This window comes from Martes martes (assembly GCF_963455335.1).
Source record: "Martes martes genome assembly, chromosome: 15".
NCBI classification, from domain to species: Eukaryota; Metazoa; Chordata; class Mammalia; order Carnivora; family Mustelidae; genus Martes; species Martes martes.
The window spans coordinates 24827501-24839630 of record NC_137903.1 but is presented as its reverse complement, the minus strand read 5'-3'; positions in this window follow the sequence as shown (position 1 = coordinate 24839630).

The following is a 12130-nucleotide window of genomic DNA, read 5'->3' as shown; positions in this document are numbered from 1 at the left end:
GTGTCTCAGAACCCCAATTTGGGGGGCACCTGGGTGGCTCAGTCGGTTAAGCGTCTGCCTCCAGCTCAGGTCATGATCCCAGGATCCTGGGATAGAGCCCTGAGCAGGCTCCCTGACTTGAAGCTTCCCGATCATCTCCCGGACTCTCTGCCCCTCCTCCTGCGCCCCCCCCCCCGCCTCTTTCTGTTAAATAAATAAATTTAAAAAATCTTAAAGAAAAAGAACCCCAATTTTGGCTTCAAACACTGGGTCTCTTTGCCTGGAGACAGAAGTGGCTGTTAGACTGGGGAAACAGTGGGCTCCAGCCAGAAGGATCCGTTTTTGAATGAATAGAGGGTGTAGGATTAGGTGGGAAAGGAAGGCTGGTGTATCTGGAGACTTTTTGTCCAGGGACTGGAGAGATAATTCCTGTCCTGCTCCGTTCAACAGTCTTCCCTGCTGCTTTAAATCGGTGCCACAGCTCAGCCACTTGGATGTAAAATCTTCATCTCCCCCCTAGTCCCTCCCCACCTTCCATTTTTTTACCCACCTGAAAATAGTTCGCTCTCCTGTGGGTTTTGTTCTTGTTGTTTTTCATCAAAGTATACCAGACATGTGTGAACATGCACAAAGCCTAAGTGTACAGGTCAACAAATTGTGACACAGTGAACATACCCATGTATACTGTGACCCAAGTCAAGAATTAAATCGTTACTGGCATCCCGGAAGCCCTCCTCGTTTTCCCTCCTAGCCACTACCCCACCCTCCTTACCAAAGGTAACCTCTAACACCGTAGAATGGTTTTGCCTGATTTTGAACCGGTATCGTTAGGTATCATTTTGTGTCTGGTTTCTCTCAATATTATGTTTGTGAAATTCATGCATATCACATTGTGGTAGCAGCGGTTCATCCATTTGCATTGCTTTACTGTATGGCATTAAATGAGCATACTACAATTTGTTTAACTGTTATTCTGTATTTCTTTTTTTTTTTAAGTGTGCTCTATGCTCATGCAGCCCAACATGGGGTTTGAACTCACGATCCTGAGTTCAAGACCTGAGCTGAGATCAATAGTCAGATCATAACCAACCGAGCCACCTGGGTGCCCCTATCCGTTATTCTGTTGGTGGACATCTGAGTTGTTCCCAGTTTGGGGTTATTATGAATAATGCTGCTGTAGCACTTTTGTTTGTGTCCTTTGGTACACTTATGTTCATCTTTCTGTTGGATATATACCTAGGATCAGAATTACTAGGTCATAGAGTAATCCCACATTTAGTGTTAGTAAATGCTCCTAAATAATTTTTTGAGCTGCTCATGTTAATTACACTCCTGCCCACAGTGTCTTAGAGTTCCAGTTACTTCACGTTTTCAGCAACATTTTGTATTATCAATCTATAAAGGTTTAAAAATTTTAGCCATTTAAAATTAACAAGTCAGGAAACGACAGATGTTGGCGAGGATGTGGAGAAAGGGAACCCTCCTACACTGTTGGTGGGAATGCCAGCTGGTGCAGCGACTCTGGAAAACAGCATGGAGTTTCCTCAAAAAGTTGAAAATAGCTACTCTATGGCCCAGCAATCGCACTACTGGGTATTTACCCTAAAGATACAAATCTAGTGATCCGAAGGGGCACGTGCACCTGAATGTTTATAGCAGCAATGTCCACAACAGCCAAACGTGAAAAGAACCTAGATGTCCATCAACAGATGAATGGATAAAGAAGATGTGGTAATGTGGTATCTATATACAATGGAATAGTATGCAGCCATCAGAAAATGAAATCTTGGGGCGCCTGGGTGGCTCAGTAGGTTAAGTGTCTTCCCTTGGCCTGGGTCATGATCCCAAGGGTCCTGGGACTGAGCCCCACATCGGGCTCCTTGCTCAGCAGGGGGCCTGCTTCTCCCTCTCCCTTTGCCTGCCTGCATGCCACTCCCCCTGCTTGTGCTCTTTCACTATCTGTGTGTGTCAAATAAGTAAAATCTTCAAAAAAAAATGAAATCTTGCCATTTGCAATGATGTGGATGGAACTAGAGGGTATTATGCTAAGCGAAATAAGTCAGAAAGACAATTATCATATGATTTCTCTGATATGAGGAATTGGAGAGGCAGGGCGGGGGGTTGTGGGGAGCAGGGAGGGAAAAAAATGAAACAAGATGGGACCAGGGAGGGAGACAACCCACAAGACACTCTTAATCTCAGGAAACAAACTGAGGGTTGCTAGGGGGTGGAGAGGGAGGGATAGGGTTGCTGGGATATGGACACTGGGGGAGAGTATGTGCTAGGTGAGTGCTGTTAATTGTGTAAGACTGATGATTCACAGACCTGTGAATGAATCGAAGAAAATAATACGTTATATGTTAATAAAAAAATTTTAGCCATTCAGGTGGGTATATAGCAGCATCGCATTGTGGTTTAAATTTACATTTCCCTGATAACCAATGAAGTGAAGCACCTTTTCATATCTTTAGTCATTTGGATATCTGTTCAAGTATTTTGTCCATTTTGGGGGGTCCATTTTTGTATCTGGCTGTCTTACTGCTTTGTAGGAGTTCTTTAAATATTTCAAATATGATGGGGCACCTGGGTGGCTCAGTGGGTTAAAGCCTCTGCCTTCGGCTCAGGTCATGATCCCAGGGTCCTGGGATCGAGCCCCGCATTGTGCTTTCTGCTCAGCACGGAGCCTGCTTCCCGCACCCTCTGCCTGCCTCTCTGCCTACTTTGATCTCTGTCTGTCAAATAAATAAAAAAAATCTTTAAAAAAATAAATATTTCAAATATGAGTCCTTTTTTGGCCTTAGATATTGCAAGTATTTCTATGCGTACATAAATACAGAAGACTTTGGTTTTGGGGTTTTCCAGTCCCAGGACCCCTGGGACAAGACTGTGAGCTCTGGGTCCATTTTGATCACTAGTGTATTCTCGGTTCCTGGCCCTTAGTAGGACTCGGAAAATACACTGCATGAGTAATGGATGGGAAGCTAAGACTCGTCCAGGTAGTTTGTCCTGTGTTGTGCTGATCCCTAGGGTCAGAACTCCAGAGGGGCTGGAGGGAGCAGATTTCCTTCCAGCCCAGCCAGCTGTGACCTTGGGAAGGGGAAGACACCCAGCCCTTCCCTACTAGAAGAGCAGAAATAGCTACAGTCTGTGAAGAGAGAAGCACGGATGTAGGGAGCGGAGGTCACAGATGAAAAGACAGGAACTAGCAGCAGGTAGCAAGCCAGCCAGATGCTTCAGGACGAAGGACCCAGTTGGGGGTGGATGCTCAGAGAGCCCCAAGGAGACGGTGAGCATCACCGCAGACAAGAACCTTCGAAGTTCACGTGGGCCTCCTCAAGACATGCCCACTCCTAAAGCTTGACAGCTTAGGGAGCTCACCTCCACTTAAACACACTTCCCTCTCTGAAGGAGCTTCCTGGAAACTTCCATTGCTAGGTCTCCTTCCCACCTCCCCAAGGGGAACTCTTTTTTTTTCAGATCTGGGCCTGATCTCCTCATGGCCTGTAATGTCTATCCTAAAGATGGAAGATAATTATGTCACTGCCAGTCCCTTTTCCGGGAAGTCTTTCCCCAGGCCTGTGGCGTTCTCTAGCACTTCTGTCACTGTCTTTCTCTCCAGTGTCCTCTCCTTTCTTCCTTCAGCCATAGCAGATACCAGGTCAGCTCAGAAGTCTTTATAGGAGAGGGATTTCTCTCTTGCAACCCTCTAACACACTCACAGCGCCCCTCTCCCAGGTCCCTAGAAGACAGTGAGGTTAGTGGTGGCTTCAGAATTTTCTATATAGGATGAATGTGAGGTAGAAGACTGGTGGGAGAGGAGCTAGAGGGTGTGTCATGAAATGGTGTTTGTATCACACCCACAGTATTTTCACTCAGAATATGAGATTTTTGGTGGGGTTGAAGGACTTGGGGGGAGGGGGAGGTGTTGCTCACTGATAGGGGCCCGTGAAGGAAGCATCTCTGTGGGGCAGCCTGCTTCAGTCTTGCACGGCACTTTTCCTAATATGGGGTTCAACCAGCCTCAACCCTGAGGTCCTCCATGTCTTGTGGCCTTCCTTTAGGGACAGCTGGTCTACCAATGGCTTCTCCATTGACTACCTGGATACTCATCCTGAAACATCATAAAATTCCAGAGCCCTGTACATCCTGGATCCCCTAACGAGTGTGGCGTAGTCACAAGACTAGCCCTGACATGGCTGGAAACTTTTCTGTCTTTTGTTCCTGCTCGGGAAGGGATGCCCCCTCCCATTTTTCCCCTTGCCATAACCCCTCCCCTGCTATCTCCCTCCCAGAGGTCAACTTCTTTCCTGCTGCCCAGAGCTGAGGTGATATCCCCTTCCGGCTTCATTCAGTTCTAGGAGGATGTAGTGATGGGGGTGGGATAGGGAAGTGTGGCCATCTGTGCTCAGGGCTGGTTGCTTTCACCATTGCCTTTGCTTCCCTATAACTGAGCTCCCCTTTCCCAAAGTCCCCTGGATACTCTCTCTGGATTCCTGTGGACAGGAAGGTTCCAAGTATTTCCGAGCTGCAGTTCTGAAATCACTGGCTATTGCTGGAAAGCCCCAGCGGCAAGTCAAATTGTCTGGTGAAGTGTAACTATCCATGCTCGGCCACATATTAGGCGTGTGTCCTTGGGTAAGCTCCTTGATGTCTCACAGCCATATCTGTAAAATGGAGACACTACTCCCTTTTGCAGAGATGCTGTGAGGGTTGGTGATAATAGAGCATTGGGAACACTTCCTGCACATGGTAGGAAAATTTTGATTCCACTAAAGAGGAAGAGGAACCATCAAGGACTAGGCATATGGAAGGGGCAGGTCGGACCCTCTCTGGGATGCACACCGAAGTCTAGGCTTCGAAGACTGTGCGGGTACTCCTAAATGGGAAGGGTTAAAGACGGACAGTCTTCAGCACCTGGATGCCCATGGGGAGCTAGCAACCAGATATGGGTCATCTTTTTCTTTCCAGAGCCACAAGGCAAGAGGACCCTAATTTGCAAATCAGATTATCATTTTGAACTGCCCTCCATATTTTCTGTTCTCTAATTATCCAAAAGCCCAGGGTTTCCTAAACCGGCCTGGTCCTTGGAATCACCTGCGAGCACTACTTTTAAAATATGGATTTCCAGGCCTCTCTTCTGGAAATTCTGTTTCCAGAATCTGGTGCCAGGCCAGGAAATCCACTCTTTTAATTGGTGCCCCAGATGATTCCCATGATCTGACCAGTTTGGAGAATGGCGCCCCAATCTGGTGGTTTTCAACCATGACTGCGTATTAGAACCTTCCAGGATGCTATAACAGAAATAGACCTTTGCTGTAGGAGGAAACACTGAACTTTGTCTGGGAAGGCTCTGGAAGTCTTCAAGTCATGGAGATGCTTCAGTTGAACTTCCTGTGTGGATTTATCTATTAACTCACTTAATCCTAATAATTACCCTCTGAAGTGGGCTGTTGCAACACAACAGGTCACAAACAAGACCATGATTCAGAGAAAGGCAGGTATATTGAAAAGTTATTTAGTTTAGTCATTAGGGAAACGCAAATCAAAACCACAAATGTGATACCACATCACACTCACTAGGTAAGCCATTTAAAAAAAAAAAAAGCAAATCCTAGGTTGGCGAGGATGTAGAGAAGTTGAAACCCTTGTACATTTGCTGGCGAGAATGTAAAAGGATGCAACCAGTGTAGAAACATTTCATTGTTTCCTCAAAAAGTTAAGCCTAGAATTACCTGTCCCCAGCAATTCCACTCCTAAGTTGATGCCCAAAAGAATGGGAAGTAGAGAAAAGCATTCTAGTTGGAGGAAACAGTGAAATGGCAGGACAGGGAGAATGTGGCATTTGGGGGGGAACAGGTTTTTCAGTAGGTAGCTAGATGCGTGTTCAGGCGTAGAGGGAAAAGACAGTGTGGTTTGTGATGATATCAGTTACACAGCTTGAGACTTATTTTACATGGACCTTTTGTTTGACGTACTGGTTTTGTTTTCCCAAGTAGATTGCAAGGTCTTTGAGCATATACTTTATATTTTTAAATTTATACTAATTTTTAATGCCTTATATTTTAAAATTTCTGTGCTGTTGGCTGACACATTCTATTTTTTTTAAAAGACAATTTTTTTAAAGATTTTTTATTTATTTCTTTGTCAGACAGAGATCACAAGCAGGCAGAGAGGCAGGCAGAGAAAGAGGAGAAAGCAGGCTCTCCAGGGAGCAGAGCACGATGCGGGGCTCAATCCCAGGACCCCGGGATCATGACCTGAGCTGAAGGCAGAGGCTTTAACCCACTGAGCCACCCAGGTGCCCCAACAATTTTTTTTTTTTTTTTAAGGAGTAGCTTTGGGTTTACAATAACAAAGGCACAGAGACTTCCCATATACCTCCTGCCCCGATAAACACATAGCCCCCCATCATCAATATCACTCACCAGAGTGGTACATGTCCTACGAAGGATGAGCCAACATTGACATATTTTAATCCCCCAAAGTCTCTTGTTTACCTTAAGATTCCCTCTTGGTGCTGTACATTCTATGGGTTTGAACAAAGGTATAATGGTATGTTCGTCATTAGAGTGTCATACACAGTATTTTCACTGCCTTAACAATCCTCTGTGCTCTGCCTATTCATAACACCCCCTCCACACGACCACCGATCGGATTATTTTCCTGTCTCCATAGTTTCGTCTTTTCCAGAATGTCCTATAGTTGGAACCATACAGAGTGTAGCCTTTTCAGACTGGCTTCTTTCACTTAATAATACAGATTTAAGCTTCCTCCTTGTCTTTTCATGGCTTGATAGCTCATTTCTGTTTAGTGCTGAATATTATTCCATCGTGTGGACGGACCCCAGTTTATCCATTCACCTACTGGAGGACATCTTCTTTGCTTCCAAGCTTTGGCAACTGTGAACCAGGTCTCTGTGTAGATAAACATCTTCAGCTCTTTTGGTTAAATAAATACCAGGGAGTGCGATTGGTGGATCTTACGGGGAGGGTTTTGTGAGAAACCGCCAAACTGCTTTCCAAAGCTGTCGTGCTGTTCTGTATTCTCCCCAACAATGAGAGAGAGTTTCTGTTGCTCCATATCCTCACCAGCATTTGGTGACGTCAGTGTTCTGGATTTTGGCCATTCTAATAGGTGTGTGGTGGTAGTCTCATTGTTTTAATTAGCGTTTTCCTGATGATGTGTAATATGGAGCATCTTTTCATATGCTTTATTTGCATTCTCCTTTGATGAGGTGTCTGTGAAGGTCTTTTTATTTCTTAATTTTTAAAGATGTATTTGTTTGACAGGGAGAGAGAGCGCACAAGTAGGCAGAGAGGCAGGCAGAGGAAGAGGGAGAAGCAGGCTCCCCACTGAGCAGGGAGCCCAATGTGGGGCTTGATCCCAGGACCCCAGGATCATGATCTGAGCTGAAGGCAGACACTTAACCGACTGAGCCACCCGGGCACCCCAGGTGTTTTGTTTTAAACATTTTTTATTTGAATTCAATTAATTATTATGCATTATTGGTTTCAGAAGTAGAGGTCAGTGATTCATCAATCTTACATAACATTTATAAAACATTATCTATATATAACATTACATCACTTGTCCTCCTTGATGTCCACCACCCAGTTATCCCATCATCCCTCCACTTCCCTCCCCTCCAGTCTGTTAAAGTCTTTGGCCCAATTTTTATTGAGGTTGTTTGTTTTCCTTTTGTTCTAAGAGTTTTTGGGTGATGTTTTGGATAGCAGTCCCTTACCAAATATGTCTTTTGACATTTTAATTTAAACTTACAAATTGAATTCTCCTTCCTCAGACCCTCAGATTGTGAGTCTCATTCACTCTCATAGTGTCAGTTTATGGTGTTAGGTTGATGACTCCCAGATACCTTTGTCTTAGACTTTTCTTCTGAGCTCTGGGCTTGGATGTCTCAGTACTTTCAGCTCATGATATCCAAAATGCAGCTTGTCACTTCCTGGGTATCTGCTCCTTCTTCAGTAAATGAAGTCACCTCCCATTTGCTCATGTTCGCCACCTGGGAGTAATTCTCGATGTCTTCCTCTACCCTACCTCCCTACTACCCATCAATCACCAAATGCCACCCATTGACTCCACCTTCGAAATACCTCAAAAAGAATTTTTTTTCTTGAGGTAAAATTCACATATAAAAATGAGCCATTTCAAAGCATACAATCCACTGGCATTTGGTATACTTACCATGTTGTGCAACCATCAGCTTTATTTAGTTCCAGGACATTTGCATCACCCCAAGAGGAAATCTTTTACCCATTAAGCTCCACTCCCCTCTTCCCCAGATCTACTAGCCTGCTTTCTGTCTCTGTGGATTTCCCTATTGTGGACATTTCATATAGGAAATACGGAAACCATGCTATAGGTGGCCTTCTGCGTCTGGCTTCTTTCATTCAACATGAGGTTTACAAGGTTTCTCCATGTTGTAGTGTGTGTCAGTATTTCACTCTTTTTTTATGGCTGAAAAGTAGTTCATAGTATGGATATAATATATTTTGTTTATACCATTCATTCATTAATGGACATCTGGGTTGTTTCTACCTTTTGAATATTAGGAATAGTGATGCTACGAGCTATTGGGTACAAACTTTTGTTTGAGAACTTCTTTTCAGTTCTTTCGGGTACATATGTAGTGGAATTGCTGGCTCATATAGTAACTCTATGCTTCACTGTTTAAAAAGATTTTATTATTTATTTGACAGAGAGAGACAGCAAGAGAGGGAACTCAAGCAAGGGGAATTGGAGAGGGAGAGGCAAGCTTCGAGCTGAGCAGGGAGCCTGATGCTGGGCTCGATCCCAGGACTCTGGGATCATGACCTGAGTCGAAGGCAGCCATTTAACGCCTGAGCCACCCAGGCGCCCTTATGTTTCACTTTTTGAAGGAAACAACCAGATAATGAAATCTATTAAAAACCCAGGGTGGGGGTCACCTGGATGGCTCAGTGGGTTAAGCCTCTGCCTTCGACTCAGGTCATGATCTCAGGGTCCTCGGATCGAGCCCCGCATCGGGCTCTCTGCTCAGCGGGGAGCCTGCTTCCCGCTCTCTCTCTGCCTGCCTCTCTGCCTACTTGTGATCTCTCTCTCTGTCAGATAAATAAATAAAATCTTAAAAACAACAACAACAACAACCACCTAGGGGTGGGGCTCCTGGCTGGCTCAGTCGACAGAGCACACTACTCTTGATCTTGGGGTTGTGAGTTCAAGCCCCATGTTGGGTGTAGAGTTTACTTAAAATGACATCTTAAAAGGTGGTGAGATAGAGCCTTGCTTCCCGCTCCATGCTTGGCTTGGGGTCTGCCCGAGATTCTCTCTCCCCCTCCCCCTCCCACTTGTGCTCTCTTTCTCTCAAATAAAAATTACAGGAAAAAAAAATATCCAAGGATGTTTCTGTCACTTGGGGTTCGGCGCGTACAGAGCAATCTGTCCCCCGACCCACATATTCCCGAGACGAACACAGCTCCAGCCCCAGAGAAATATGTCCCCACAGAGCTTGCCCTATGTTGTTGGAAAACAAGTGACATGTGAACACCCTCAAGATGTGTAGCTCTTGTCCCAGTGGACTTTAGAGATGCCCGTGGCTTTGGAGTGCAGGGAGGAACTGAGCTGCCCATGTGCTTAGCTCAGAGAAAAGAAAATTGACTTGTCAAATCCTTCCTCTCAGATAGCATGACTGCAACGGATTCCTGTGTGACACGTTCTTTCTCAGGAGTGCTGAGTGTCCATTTTCCGGCTCCTCTTTTAGTTCCAGTTTCTGCTTCTGGACGTGGTCATGAGCTAGTGCAGTGTTTACAGCATTGCCCATGGTGGCTGAGGAATAGTTTTTGGTATTAAACACTTTATATATTTTTGTATTTGTAGGTTTGGGTGTAACCTACACGAAGCATGCTACTTATCCTTTTTATTGACAGCTACATGGACCCTGAACACTAAAGTGGCAAATAGTTTCATTTCTATAGAATTATGTACATTTTCCAAAAAATGAATGAGTGCAGACTTTGTGTCTTTCTACTATCTCCTCTGGGGGAGAAGAATATTGGGTCCAAAAGGGCCAAGATTTTAGCAACCCGGCTTCAACCTCCAGGGACTCCAGCCCCACTTTATTCCTTTCCTTTCCCTACTTCTTTGCGTGACTATTTTGTCTTCCTTCCAACCTCAGGGAGTGAGGTGTGAGTAAGAAGCTTGAGCCAAGTCCTCGATGGGGATGTAGAGTACACCTGCGATTACCGTAGGAGCTTTTCCAAGGTGGATTTGTGCAGTGGTAGGTGGATGCAGGTAGCGGTGGAGGAAAGTTCCAGATTCATTGCCCCTTCCTGCCCAGAGTCTTAGAGCTCATGTTGTCCTGGTCTGGCCAGCACTCTTTGCAGAAGCCTTCAAGGACCACGGGGCTGAAAGGTCTGCATTCTTGGAACTGGGATTTGGAGCAGTTCCCTGTCGAGGGCTTTCCCTCCCACTGCATCGTCTGGAACTAGATTATCCTTTCTGGCACTGGAAGAGAGCGGTGACACCCGGCGGGGACAAGGTCCCTGCTCATTCTTCTCCCAGTTATCCTGTGGATTATTAGAGACCCAGCTGTCCCCAAACTCAGACAAGGGGAAAAAAACCGAACCCAGAAGCTGGGGTGGGGGTGGTAAGAAATGCTGGCAGACCGAGGGAGAGGTGTGAATGGAGAGAGGTCAGCCAGGGGAACAGCGAGAGCTTGAGCTACGAACCAAAGCCAACGGTAAAACAGCCTTTGTCCTTGAGATCTCCTTGGACGGGTATGAATGAGCTACACACCACAGGGTCTGGGGGCGGCTGGTGGGGTATGACTGCAAAAGCGCTGGACTCGGGCTTTTTGCCTAGCACTGGAATTCCAGGGCTGCCCCTTAAGAGCTGTGGGATCTTGGGCGGATGACCTCTCCGAGTCCCAGCTTTCTCCCTTTTCAGTACTCTTAGCACAGGCTTTGGGCTCCAAGAGGCTTTGCCCTGAACACCTAACATGACCTTGGGCAAATTACTTAATCTCTGGGTCTAAACTGCCTCATCTAGAAAATAGGAACAGTTTTCTAGTTTCTTCCTCGGAGCTGTTGTGAGGATTCAGTACGATAATGGATGGGAATTCGACTCCATTATTGATTGGGACCATAGAACCATGGTGCACTTGGGGCCAGGTGACATGGGTTTGGATCTGCCCCCAGCTGGGTGTGTGACCCCTTTGAGAACCAATTCCTCCTCTGTTCGGAGGGCTGGTAATACTTTCTTCATGGAGCTCTTACGGGGCTCCGATGAAATCAGGTGTAGGAAAGCACTTTGAGCAGCTCCGTAGAAAGGTGAAGGATTATGCCTGTTCTTCAGCTCACCCTCTAACAAAGGCTGACTAAGTTCTGAATTGGCCCAAAAAAAGGAGGGTGAGGGAAGGAATGTGAATCTTAGGGGGAGGAGCAAAAAAGCTCAAATACTCCCCACACTGTGTTTCTAACTCTTTCCATGAAGCCTAAGCTCCAAGGAAGAGCCCGTGGCCAAGGGCACGGAGGGAGCTAAGGTGAATTGGGGGTGTGGGGGTTGTGAGGTGGAAAAAGGAGCCTTTTGCTGTCAAACTCCAGAAAGGCATGAAAGGTCTTTGGTGAGGGAAGAGGAGGGAGTCTCGCAAGTCCCAGCTCCTTGGTCTCCCTCTCTGACCCCAGCTCCCTTGTGACTCACAAAGCTCAGCTCCCAGCCTTGAGCCAAGAAAGGCTGCCTTCCAGTGCCCCTACCTGGCAGCTACTAAGCGGATTCAAATCCGCTCAGGGTTGCATTCCAGAGAAAAAGGACAGGAGCGCTGCTGTGCCCTAAGGGAGCGTGGCTTGCACCTTCCAGGCCCACCCCATGGGGCAGAGCCCCTCAAGTCAGGCTCGTCCTTGCTCCCCCATGCCATACCCCCCACTTCCCTCTGAGAGGTCAGAACCAGGACCTGATGCCAGGGCCAGAGCCCTGCTGGTCCCGGGCCCCACTGCAAGGCGGGATCGGGAGTGCCCTTCTCTTGGGAGCTCAGCCCATAGGATGTGCCAGCAAAATGTTTCCACAGATTAGTGCCTCTCGGGGTGGGAGAGCAGCAGCAGGTGGCAGAACAGGACAGGGGAGGGAGCAAAGCCCATGAAGTCCTTGGGAGGATCCCAAG